Here is a 14,213-nt window from a genome sequence, read left to right as displayed (position 1 = left end):
AGGAATTATTCGAGGTGAGGTCTTTTTGTAGAGGAGGGAATCCCCTCAAGTTAACCCCAGAACATATCACTATTAATTAACACTGTTTAATTAACTGTGGAATGTAAGAGGGTTAAAGGTGTTGAACAAATCTTCTATTATATCCTATGTGACAAAGTGTTGCAAATCAAAGGGAAAATGGCGGAGTCTCAAGGGTAACAGTATGGATGCATCCCAAATGGCGCCCTATTCCCATAGTGCACTACTTTTGACCAGAGCCTCGGTCATATGTAGGGCACTACATAGGGAATAGGGTGCCATTTGGGACACAGCCTATATGTCAGAGGTGCAGTTTCTCCTGGTGCTCCTAACCGGTGTCGAGGCTAATATTAGACACATTGTTGTAGTATCTGGGATCTACATCTGTTTATATTAGTTACTATGCTGTTACTAAGCAGTGATTATTACGACAGTGTTACGTTACTACACCTAATAGGAAATGCACATGCGCACGAGTGTGCCCGAAAACTGTAGAGCAGGAGAGGTTTTGACTAAACGAAAACTAACTGTACTCCGTCTCCTGCCTTGTTATTTCTCCACAACACAAATATTACAGTGGCGACGAGGTGATTAAACTTCTTTAACGGACATTGCTTGAAGGGAAGAATGTTGCGTGAGTAATGAAACTCAAAATAATTACGTAATTCGTCAGTTATTTTTTTTATTTTCTTTCGCCAGTAAAAAAAGGCTAAGCACTGCTAGCAGGTACAGTGTTCAGGAGCTGCCAAGTAGCAAGACTATTGGAGTCCAGAATAGCGACACTGCCCTCTGGTGGTTAAATAAAATAAAAATAAAAACTGTCATTGAACCCATTGATATTAGGCGATCTCAGTGGAGAAATATTGTCAAGAAAAAAAAAAAGGAAGAAGGAACGTAACACGGTGTGTACATTATTACAAATGAGTGCAGTGAACGAAGTAATTGCAGAAACTTCTGAAGTGAAGAATTAGAAGACAATTAAGGAATACAAGGAATAAGGAAACTGAACAATTAACTGTGAAAATGGCAACCATTGGTCGAGTACCAGAGTTTGAGGCTACAAAAGAGGATTTTGATTCCTATTTGGAGCGTTTTGAGCGTTGGCTGGCTGCAAATGAAATCAAAGATGAAAAGAAAGCAGACGTATTTCTCAGTGTTTTGGGTCCAACTGAGTATGGATTGCTGAAAGGTCTCATTGAACCAATAAAAGCAGTGGAGTTGAACTATGCAGAACTGACTGAAACTCTTTCAAGGCATTTCAAGCCTAAGCCAATTCTCATTGCAGAACGTTTCAGATTTTACCAACGTCACCAGAGTCAAGGGGAAACCGTGGCTGACTACATCCTTGCTTTGAAAAGGCTGGCAAGTACATGTGAGTTTGCACAATTTCTTGATGATGCTCTTCGAGACAAGTTTGTATGTGGTCTCACAGGTGAAGCATATCACAGAAGGCTTCTGTCAGAGAAGGACCTGACTTTTCGGAAAGCCTGTGATATCGCACTTGGACTCGAGCTTGCCCACAGGGATACTATTGAGCTATCGGGATATGCAGAACGTCAGAAAGGTGTTCACAAGGTCAGTGATGCACGTGGTGAAAAAGGCTCACAAAAGTCACACTTTTCTCAGTCCCGTCCTCAAGGTTACACAAGAACAAAGCAGCCCACATCTCAATGGTCTAAGCCAAGTTGCTACAGATGTGGGGGAGATAATCATCAGCACAGTGAATGTCGATTCCAAAATGTAAAGTGCCACAATTGTGGAAAGGTTGGACATTTACAGAAAGTGTGTAAAGCCTCAAAACGCACAGCAAGAGCGCACAAAGTACTGTCCACAGTGTACACAGCTCAACAACAAAAAGATGGAATCTATCTCAACATGGAGTTAGCGGGAAAACCGGTAAAAATGCAGCTGGACACCGGAGCGTCTGTATCTCTGGTTCCAGAGAGACTCTACAAAGAAAAACTGAAAGAGTGCCCTCTTCAGCCAGCGTCCATCCGCCTTTCTTCATACACTGGTGACACTATTCCTGTGTTAGGGCAGATCCAGGTACCAGTCCGGTATGAGGGGAAGGAGTGGACGCTACCGCTTGTCATTGTTAAAGGAGAAAAATCAGCCTTGCTAGGCAGAAACTGGCTACAAAAGATCAAGTTGAACTGGGGAGAAATCTTCAGTCTGAGAAAGGACAAACCAGTGAGTCAAGCTACACTCACTAACATGCTGGAGAAGCACAAAGAACTTTTCAAAGATGGCTACGGCGAAATACAAGACTTCACAGCAAAAGTCAGAGTGCAAGAAGGAACCAAGCCTATCTTTCACAAACCACGTCCAGTTCCCTATGCTCTTAAGGAAGCAGTAGAGAAGGAACTGGACCGCCTACAGAAGAATAACATAATCACGAAAGTAGCGAGGAGCGACTGGGCCGCTCCGATTGTTGTAGTCCCAAAGAAAGACAAGACCGTCAGAATGTGTGGTGACTACAAGGTCACAGTAAATCGCTGCATACTACCAGAGGAATATCCACTACCAAACGCTGAAGATCTGTTTGCCACTCTAGCTGGTGGGAAGGTTTTCAGTAAGCTGGACCTGGCATTCGCTTATCAGCAACTGAAGCTGGATCCGGAGTCAGAACAGTATCTGACCATCAATACACACAAGGGGCTATTCAGATTCAATCGCTTGGCCTATGGAATCTCGACAGCTCCAGCGATATTCCAACACACAATGGATCAGATCTTGGACGGTATAGACAACGTTGTGTGCTTCATGGACGACATCCTCGTGTCAGCACCAACCATTGGAGAGCACCTTGTAGTGCTGGACAAAGTGATGTCAAGACTGGAGAAATACGGAGTGAGAATGAAACGCAGCAAGTGTGAGTTCCTCCAGGACTCAGTGGAGTATCTCGGATACAAGATTGATGCACAAGGCCTGCACCCAACCAACAGCAAGGTGGAAGCAATCGTACACGCACCAGCACCCACAAATATCTCAGAGCTGAGGTCATTTTTGGGGCTCCTGAACTATTACGGAAAGTTTGTGGCAAACTTGTCCACATTGTTGCATCCGCTTCACCAACTGCTGCAGGCCGATACAAAGTGGAATTGGTCCCCACAATGCGAAGAAGCATTCAAGACTTGCAAACAGCGTCTGCTAAAGAGCAAGTGGCTTGCCCACTACAACACAGAGATGAAGCTGAGACTCGCGTGTGATGCATCTCCATACGGAGTAGGAGCCGTCATCTCACATGTTCTATCGTCAGGTGAAGAACACCCTATTGCATTTGCATCACGGACTCTGTCACCAAGTGAGAGAAATTATGCTCAAATTGAGAAGGAAGCCCTGAGCATAATATTCGGAGTGAAGAAGTTTCACAAATACCTGTACGGAAGGAAGTTCCAACTGCTGACAGATCACAAGCCTCTGTTGGCCATCCTTGGACCAAAATCAGCTATACCAACCCTTGCTGCACTTCGAATGCAACGTTGGGCTCTGATATTGTTAGCCTACGACTACGAGATTGAGTACAGACGATCCAGTGATCACGCAAATGCAGATGCACTATCAAGACTACCATGCAATAGTGACTCCGACAGTGAAGATGATAGAGCAGTCTTCCAGATCTCTCTCATTGACGAACTGCCCATATCTGCTTCAGACATAGCAGAGGAAACAAGGAAAGATCCAGTGCTTTCCAAAGTCTTGGACTTAACATTAGGAGGTTGGCCAAACTTCGTAAATGACGATAACCTTCGTCCATTCATCGACAAGAAAGACCAGTTGTCCACTGATCAAGGATGTGTTCTGTGGGGATCAAGGGTGGTGGTACCTCAAAAATTCCAGAGGAGACTGCTATCTGACCTGCATGAGGGACATCCAGGGATCACTCGAATGAAAGCACTCGCTCGCAGTTATCTGTGGTGGCCTGGACTGGATCAGGACATTCAACAGCATGTAGGCCACTGCTCACCTTGTGAAGCTGTTCGCAACAAGCCTGCTGCTGCACCTCTTCATCCATGGTCCTGGGCTGCGACACCTTGGGAACGCATCCATGTGGATTACGCCGAGATTGACAAGCAACATTTCCTTGTTGTCGTCGATGTCCATTCCAAGTGGATGGAAGTGTTCCCTACTCAACTGACCACAGCTGAGAAGACCATCAATCTTCTCAGACACCTGTTCGCATCCTTTGGACTAGTCAAGGAGCTCGTATCGGACAATGGCCCTCCTTTTACGTCAAACGATTTTGAAATGTTTCTCAAGAACAATGGAGTAAGGCACATCCTGTCACCACCTTACCATCCGGCATCAAACGGAGCAGCGGAGAGAGCCGTGCAAACCTTTAAGAAGGCCTGGACTAGACTCGAGGTTCAGTCTGTGCCCACCCACCTAAGGCTTCCCCGGTTCCTGTTTACTTACCGTAACACACCACACACAGTAACGGAATGTACACCAGCTGAACTGTTTCTGAGACGCCAACCACGTACCCGCCTGACATTGTTGAAACCAGACTTGTCAAGCACTGTGGCAAAGCACCAGCTACAGCAGAAGAAAGCTCATGACAGACACTCAAAGACTGTCAGAGAATTCAAAGAGGGAGAGAGGGTGATGGTACGTGATTTCAGACACCCCAAGAGCCTGTGGAACTCAGGTGTGATCTTGCAACGCAAAGGACCTTTGACTTACCAAGTCCAAATTGGTCATCGCCAGGTCAACGTTCATGTGGATCATCTGCTACGGTCCAACGCCCCAGCAGAGACACGCCGAGAGAACAATAACGACCCCCAGGACTATTCTCCTGACTGTGGACGTACGGGAGAGACAGAGCCTGACCTTCCACCCGAACCTGGCCCACTACCGGAAGCCCAGGAGGAGCGGAGATATCCTATTCGACAGCGAAGGGCACCTCAAAAGCTTGACCTGTGAGTTGAACTGTTTAAGGTAACAGACAGTAAAACAAACAAACACTTTAATATGTCCTAGATAAAAGGAAAGAAAACGGACATTACCTGGGTTAGTTATTAGGACACAAACTCCATCTTCGGGGCAGAATAATCCCCTGGATTTGTGCTGGGCTCTGAAAAGTCTGCTTCAACCCAGTAGTTGAAAAATGTTAAGAATGCATTGTTCAGATATTGCATTAGTAGTTCCCTAACATATTTACCTTGTTCTCTGGGAGTTAAAAACTATGGGGGGAGGAGTGTAGTATCTGGGATCTACATCTGTTTATATTAGTTACTATGCTGTTACTAAGCAGTGATTATTACGACAGTGTTACGTTACTACACCTAATAGGAAATGCACATGCGCACGAGTGTGCCCGAAAACTGTAGAGCAGGAGAGGTTTTGACTAAACGAAAACTAACTGTACTCCGTCTCCTGCCTTGTTATTTCTCCACAACACAAATATTACAATTGTCATGAGGTAATCTTTGCCTGCGGGCTCCGAGGACGGTTCTTTGACCTTTCTGTCTAACAAAGATGGACGTAAAAGACAGTAGGATCCACGTGGTAGCGTGACCTCCGAAATGCCAAACAGAGTACCGCTCCATTCAGATACGATGCCTGGTGATAGTACAGAGTTCAATGATAAAATGGTTGGGACTGCGTGTGGTCATGTGTATTTGTGTGTGTGTGTGTGTGTCCTTGCCTGGGTTTGTGTGTCTGTCTCCCCTCAGCCTGCAGCAGTCAGCCAAGTCAGAATACGCAACAGCGTTTCATATTTCTTCCCTACCCTTGTCCCACTTGTTAGACATTATGCACATTGATAGCTTGATAGTAAACATCCTCGCCATGTAATGTATCATAGTAGAAGGCAGCAGCAATCTAAATGATCCGCCCGACAACATGCAAGGAAATGTGATCGGGTGAAATTATGAAGCGAGTTGATGGAGAAAGGCTACAGGTTCGCTCTATCTAATCACTGTACATATATTTTTCTACTTTTCTAATTTTCTTTTGTGTTATTGACTGTATGTATGTTTATGTGCATACTCTGTGTTATTGTTTGTACGTTTGTTAATGTTTAACTCTGTGTTGTTGTTTTTGTCGCACTGCTTTGCTTTATCTTGGCCAGGTCGCAGTTGTAAATGAGAACTTGTTCTCAACTGGCCTACCTGGTTAAATAAAGGTGAAATATACATTTAAAAAAGAGCAGCAGGGTCAACGTACATCTCCGTTCTCTTTACAGACAGGCCAACTAGCCAGTTGAGTTATTTAGACGACACAGAACGTCACACATGACTGACTGACATGAGAAAGACGGGCGCTGGCACACTTTTTTTTTTTATGACCGATAATTCAACTAAATTCTCTGATCATAATCGTATCCAGAAAATTGCCCATATCCGTTACTACACCAGTCTTCTTCGACTTCTCAGCACACCCCCTAATTTTAAATTATAGTTTTGATTTACATTTGGTTGAATTATCAACTAATGTGAATTCAACATGATATCACAACAACCAAATGTAATTGGATTTAGGTTAGAAGTTGGGTGCAAAATTTCCTTATGTTGATGACTTTTTGCAAATCCAATCAGTTTTCCACGTTGATTCAACGTCATCACATTGAATTTTGGGGTTGAAATGACTTGGAAACAAACGTCCATTCCACTGTAACTCTATTGCCCTATTGCCACACAAACACGGCAGCGGCTGCTGTCAAAACAAACGTTGATGAAGTCCAATACCGAGGGGATTTTACCAACATGGCAACACACATCCCACATCAGTCGTTGTCAACGTTTGTTCTGACAGCAGCTGTTGCCACGTTTGTGTGGCAATAGAGCAGTAGAGGTACAGCTGAATGCAGAGTAGGTCATTGGGCCATCAGATTATGCAGTGATCTGTTGGCGCTTGTTAGGTGGGGAGTTACTTAACCTGGGTGTTTGTTGGAGATAGTGGTTGGCGATAGTGGTCGGTTCAGAAGCAACACCTAGCCCCTACACCAATGCACTTGTGTAGACTTTTAAGATTTCCGATTGGTTTGGCAAATAGTACACCTCTATCAGAGGTCAAGATGGAGCTACGAAATACTGCATTGTAATACTTTGTTTGGGTCCATAATGAAAGATGGAGAGATGGAGAGCACAAACACACTTCTTTACCAGTTGCCCCGTAGTCCTGCGAGCGCTTGTTGCTGTCAGGTCATTTCATTAGACATCTGTCAAGATGTCGTTGGTTCGGGTTCATTTCATTCAAAGTGTCGGTGTGTCGAACAGAACAGAACACAACCATAATTAAATTGAGAGAGGGAACAGGATTCAGGTCTTGGTGACCTGAGAACACCCACTGTGTGTGTGTGTGTGTGTGTGTGTGTGTGTGTGTGTGTGTGTGTGTGTGTGTGTGTGTGTGTGTGTGTGCGCATATAAGTGCGTGCTCGGGGGGTTAGGAGTTGAAAAAACCTAGCAGAGAGAATCCCGATGTAATCTTGGCCAGGAGAGTACACTCCAGTTGGTTCTGAGAGAGGTTGGTTTGCGGGGCAGAAGTGGGATTATTTCACAGGAGAGTGGTGGTCCTGAGGCCTGGCTCTCATCTTTAGTACTGTTGTCTGGGTCTGACCACACACACACACACACACACACACACACACACACACACACGGACAGAGAGCATGCACTAAACTTTTATAGAACTCAAATTGCTCAAACACGACTCCCAAAATGCCATGCTGCAAATGAGAGCCTCTATGTTTCATCAATTTCCGTACTTTGACATTCAGGAGGCAATTTCATTACTTTGTGACGAGAGACTCAATTATCTGTTCCGTGTCTCCGGCAAGAAGATTGTTTGGGTAAACATTGCTATCAAACGCAATTACATACAGCTTTATTGTCACTTTGGGATTATTATTTTTTTTATTGCTCACCATTTTCATGTTGTTTGGTGAAAATAATCCAGTTTGTTTTGATGAATGTGAAGTAAAGAATATCAAAACATTACAATAATCTAAACAGTATATCATCATATATATTTAGGCTTTTCAAATGATCATGAACATACTGTATTGATTGCCATAAGAAAAGCCCTTTTGGCTGACTAAGTGGACCATATAGATATCGGCCACATAATTGAATAGGAAGTCCATCGTTATTTTCGGCATGATCTCCCAAGCATTAAAACAATATTCTGTAGGCCCTTAGTTCCACAGAGATACTCAATCTCCCAAAGATATGTGACTGTCATGCCAATACCAAAGATGGATGAGTTTTCGATGAGGATGGATCACGTAAAGGACCTTCCCAGGTGCTCGAAGCACTTTATAGACCTACCATAAGCCGGTGACCTCATGCTAATATTGAGCACCGGATGCTACGGTAGCCATTTTATGATATAATGCTCACCACCCATCAGCTGTAATAGTGGAGGTGTAAGGATCCCTTTTGAAGGATATCCCCCACTTTCGCTCCAACCATATACACTGAGTATACCAAACATTAGGAACACCGTCCTAATGTTGAGTTGTGCCCCACACCCCTTTTTGCCCTCAGAACAGCCTCAATTCGTCGGCCACGGACTCTACAAGGTGTCGAAAGCATTTCACAAGGATGCTGGCCCATGTTGACTCCAATGGTTCCCACAGTTGTGTCAAGTTGGCTGGGTTTCCTTAGGGTGGTGGACCATTCTTGATACACACAGGTAACTGTTCAGTGTGAAAAACCCAGCAGCGTTGCAGTTCTTGACACAAACCGGTGCGCCTGGTACCTACTACCATACCCCGTTCAAAGGCACTTACATTTTGTGTCTTGCCCATTCACCCTCTGAATGGCACACATACACAATGCATGTCTCAATTGCCTCAAGGCTTAAAAATCCTTCTTTAACCTTCATCTACACTGATTAAAGTGGATTTAACAAGTGACATCAATAATGATCATAGCTTTCACCTGTATTCACCTGGTCAGTCTGTCATGGAAAGAGCAGGTTCTTAATGTTTTGGATACTCAGTGTATATTATTTTTGAATCCCTGTGGCAGTATACAAAGTCGAGGTGAAATTGGGAAACTGGGGGAGCTGTCGAGTTAGCAGCAAGGAGAGAGAAAAAAAATCCAATCTCCCTTTTTTGTATTGGATTAATTTAGCTGACTTGTTCCTTATCTGTAGGCTAGCAGTCAGAACATTTTCAGCCACCTCGAGACCTGACAGAGATACCCTTTTTTTGTGCGTTTCCGCCCCAATTTATATGCTAAATGAATCAATGATTCTGAAACTCATCTGAACCAGCAAATGAGTAATATGCTTTAGCTCACGTGTGACTCTATTGGTTAATACTGGCTGGATAAGCCAGAGAGAATAAAACGTACACAAAAGTGTCGAATGGTGAGTCTAGTCAATTTAATTGTGAACAGATATGTTGGAGGAAACTGTTGGCATGATTGATCTTTGACTCAAAATGGCCACCAGTGTCACCTTAGAGAGCATTTTTTATGTCTCTTTTTGGTTTGGTCAGGGTGTGATTTGGGTGGGCATTCTATGTCCTTTACTTCTATGATTTTGTGTTTCTATGTTTTGGCCGGGTATGGTTCTCAATCAGGGACAGCTGTCTATCGTTGTCTCTGATTGGGAACCATACTTAGGTATCCCTTTTTCTCTCCTTTGAGTGTGGGTAGTTGACTTTTGTTAGTGGCACTTAGCACTGTAAGCTTCACGGTTGTTTTCTTCGTTTGTTGTTTTGTTGGTGTCATTTTTCTAAAATAAAAGGAATATGTACGCTCACCACGCTGCACCTTGGTCTCCTTCTTTTGACGGCCGTGACAACCAGAGTGTGTTGGACATGGTTTCTGGGGCTCTATTCAGAAACTACCTCTAACCCAACCAAGCACCTACCCTTTATGGAGCCCCACATGTCCTGGTCTCTTCATAGTCTCTTTGATCATCTTCTTTACGTCATTCTAGCCCGGTTCAAATCTACGTACTTCTTGCTACTATAGGTCAAATAAAATTCAAATAAAATTTGAAATCATTTCATAATTTCAAATACTTTGTCAGTGATTGCCTGACACAAATGGAATCAATAGAATAGTCACAAAATTGCAAACCCCGCCCACCTGGCACTCCAGGCCGGCTAACGTGACCGCTCAAAGTATTTGAAAATAATTCAAATAGTATTTGAACCCAGGGGTGTCTGTGTGGGACTTATTAAATGTAAAAAGTTTTTTTTTCTGATACTTGTGAAATACGGATGGGTTCAGTAAGCACTGAATGAGCACTTCAAGGGGGGGACTCTAAATCAATGGACACCTCCGCTCATATTTCACTCAGGAATCAATACAGAAAAGGCCTTGCCGAACCCTCTCAAGTCATCCTTCAAAATGTTCTTGCGCCAAAGTGTGCGAGCAGTACATTGAGAAGTCACTCTATCAATTGTCATGTTTATTTTGGGATGGAAAGGATAAAAGGATGGAAAGGAGGGTAAAAAAAAGAGGGGGGGGGGTAGGATGGTTGCAATTGATTTGGGAGGCGATTTATCTCTCTCACTGTGTGCCTCGCCGGCCCCGGGAAAGTCTTGCGGAGTGGGCGGTAGAGGAGCGTTTGATGAACTTCTCGCTATTTGAGGTGAGTTATACCACTTAAGACCTCTGCATTAACGGGGCCACTCACGACGCTGAATGACCATCCATGCTCCTACAGTAGGCCACAGAAGAAAAAAACATACAATAGATACACATAGGATTCAATCCGATTGTGCTTTGTTGGCTATCCACCATTTAACTTCTTGCTGCACGGATCCCTTTAGCGGGATCATTTTCGTAAACAACCGCTGAATTGCAGAGCGCCAAATAAATAAAAAATACTACAATTATTTAAAATCATGAAATCACAAGTGAAATATACCAAAACACAGCTTAGCTTGTTGTTAATCCACCTATCGTGTCAGATTTTGAAAATATGCTTTACAGCGAAAGCAATCCAAGCGTTTGTGAGTTTATCAATCACTAGACAAAACAGTAAGAACAGCTAGCCCCATATTAGCTTGGTCACGAAAGTCAGAAAAGCAATAAAATTAATCGCTTACCTTTGATAATCTTCGGATGTTTGCACTTACGAGACTCCCAGTTACACAATAAATGTTATTTTTGTTCGATAAAGATTAGTTTTATAACCAAAAACCGCCATTTGGTTTGCGCGTTATGTTCAGAAAACCACAGGCTCGTTCCGGTCCTGAAAGGCAGACAAAAATTCCAAAAAGTATCCATAATGTTTGTAGAAACATGTCAAACGTTTTTTATAATCAATCCTCAGGTTGTTTTTAACATACATAATCGATATTATTTCAACTGGACGGTAACCTATTCAATACTACAGAGAAAGAAAATGTCGAGCTACATCTCTTGCGCGCAGGAACTAATCAAAGGACACCTGACGCGTTTTGAAAAATCTTGCTCATTTTTCAAAATAAAAGCTTGAAATTATGTCTAAAGCCTGGTCACAGCCTGAGGAAGCCATTGGAAATGGAATCTGGTTGATACCCCTTTAAATGGAGGAGGGGCAGGCAACGGAACAGGGATTTTTCCAAATAAAAGGCACTTCCGGGTTGGATTTCCTCAGGTTTTCGCCTGCAAAATCAGTTCTGTTATACTCACAGACAATATTTTGACAGTTTTGGAAACTTTAGAGTGTTTTCTATCCTAATATGTCAATTATATGCATATTCTATCATCTGGACCTGAGAAATAGTCAGTTTATCTTTGGAATGTTATTTTCCAAACATAAAAATTCTGCCCCCTAGCTGAAAGAGTTAAAGGTAATTTCCGATTGAGTTGACATATGCAGTGTTTACTGTGAATGCTGTCTCCACTAATGTGGGAACATTGCCTTTAATAAGTGCCTAAGTGTGATGACTCATTGCAAAGTGTAGCTCAGTGCTCTATACAGCCAACAATGTGCCTTTTAAAGGCATTTTCACAGACATTTTCAGAGATCTAATTCCTGGTAAACGCTGGGCATGTTGGCTCAAGCATAAATGACCTTTAAACGTGTGATATAGTGCACAGAGCTTTATTAACATGCCTTAATTTGAACCTCTGTCCGAGGGAGAGTGCGAGTGTTCGCAATAACACACAACACAGTATTTTTCAGTTCTCATTGTTTTTATTACTAATCAGTATGACATCACCATTTGGTAGATGTCACCCTTTTCATCATTTGAAAATCTCAAAGGTTTAAAATGGTTCCCTCTCCTATATCATCACTGCTCTGAAACCACAAGATAGGTCAACGCACTATGCCGGCCATCTGCTTTCACCAGTCCAGCTCTTACGTATCAACACAGGTGGAGGAAAGGGGACGAGTACAGGAAGCCCCTTTAGACTATTGAGATGCAGCCTTCCAGTTGCCCTCACATGGTGAAGAGCAGGAAGTCACTGAAGATACCGTGGTTGTCTACGCTATCGTACAGTACGTAGCCTTCTGGGAGATTCATGTGCACTACATCTCTATCCTCCAGCTCTACGGTAAATAACTATGATCTAGATGATCATTCCATTCACTGTTCAACATTATACTCTTGCCGTTCTTTAGCAGGTGTGCTCCATAGTAAACATTATCACTGTCATTCTTGACAGTGAATCTGAAGTAGTAGACGCCTCGCACTGGTGCTGTGAACGCACCTGCACAGGAGAAACAGGAAGAGACATCAATTCTGTCTTTCTTTCGAGTAACAAAGGGATATGTGACATACTGTGTAGACCACAGGGTTGGGCTCAATTCCATTTCAATTCGGTCAATTCAGGAAGTAAACTGTATTGGAATTTCTATTTACTTTCCAAATTGACTAAGTCGAATTGGAACTGACTCCCAACCCTGGTAGACTGGATAGCAAGACAGATGTAACTAGAACTGTGCCTGCAAAAGGGTGGTAAGCCTTGCCGACGTTGATGAGGACTCTGCTGAACTTCCATGACAATTCGCCATTGTAGGGTCCAACGTCTCCTGAGCCCAAACCAGCAGAGAACGCCAACTTAGCTGTGAACAAGGGAACAAATGGGAGAAGCTACCTTGATAATGAATGACACCATCATTACATGCATCACAATAAAGTACACTCGGCGCTGCCATAAACCAGTGTCTGGGAATGCAATGGTTCTGTGTTGATTATGTTGAATGATTACGATGCTGGAAATGAAGAATCCATTACATTATAGTGAAGGATTTGTTATGTAGACACCACATTTGTATTACCTGCTGCATTCTCTGTCTTCGGCTCCTCCCCCTGGCTCTCACTAACGCTCAGTCTAACCTCCAACCCTACAACAATATGAAGAAAAATGTGGATAAGCATTGATGTTTCTTAGTAGCATCCCTTAATTATCTGAAATCTGACCCTCACTGGCTGTCTGGCATCCAAGGCAGTAATTATCATTATTTTTTAAATAAGATTTAACTAGGCAAGTCAGTTAAGAACAAATTCGTATTTACAATGACGGCCTACTGGGGAATAGTGGGTTAATTGCCTTGTTCAGGGGTAGAACAACAGATTTTTACCTTGGGGATTTGATCCAGGAACCTTTCAGTTATTGGCCCAACGCTCTAACCACTAGGCTACCTGCCACACCTGAAATGAGACAGAAGAATCATTAAAAGCGGACTCCTTGCACGTTTCCTATCAGGAGTTGAGGAGATAGCAGCGTGAAAACTAACATCAACAAGCTGCCAATAAAACCTGCTACATATCTGCATTTTTTATTTCAAGTTCCACTAGGAAAGCCATCCTCTCTTCATTCTGCTGGTCAACCTTTCCCTTACTGGCTGTTTCTCTGGTCTCAAATGCTACAAAAGAGAAGTCCAAAACGTTTACAATTAACACTGCTGAGTTAAACAATACCTGATTCAGCATTTTCATGGCAGTCTCTCTCTCTCTCTCTCTCGCTCCCTCCCTCTCTATCTTCCCTCTCTATCCCTCCCTACAAGCCTGCTGCCTCTTTGCTCTTGGTCAGAATCAGCTCCACTCTCCGCTCGTCCACCTTGTCCTCGCTGTCCCTCAATCCGGCCTCCACGTTCCTCAGCTCCACTCTCTGCTCCAATACCATGTCAAATCAAATCAAATGTTATGTCACATTCGCCGAATACAACAGGTGAACCTTACCGTGAAATGCTTACTTACAAACCCTTAACCAACAATGCAGTTCAAGAAATATAGTTAAATAAAATATTTACTGAATAAACTAAAGTAAAAAATAAAAAGTAACACAATAAAA

The 14,213-nt window shown here is 43.2% G+C and overlaps 1 long non-coding RNA gene across 1 annotated transcript; it reads right to left on the bottom strand.

Annotated features, from left to right (window-relative positions):
* Window positions 1–12,167: 12,167 nt before the first annotated feature.
* LOC120051970 lies at window positions 12,168–13,542 on the bottom strand. The gene is made up of 3 exons (XR_005477343.1): window positions 13,501–13,542; window positions 13,198–13,263; window positions 12,168–12,981 (listed from the first exon to the last, which is right to left on the bottom strand). It is a non-coding gene; the product is annotated as an uncharacterized LOC120051970 (long non-coding RNA).
* Window positions 13,543–14,213: the final 671 nt, after the last annotated feature.

This window comes from Salvelinus namaycush, chromosome 8 (genome assembly GCF_016432855.1).
Source record: "Salvelinus namaycush isolate Seneca chromosome 8, SaNama_1.0, whole genome shotgun sequence".
NCBI lineage: Eukaryota > Metazoa > Chordata > Actinopteri > Salmoniformes > Salmonidae > Salvelinus > Salvelinus namaycush.
Note: the sequence above shows the minus strand (reverse complement) of the source record. Positions and strands in the feature narration are given on the sequence as shown.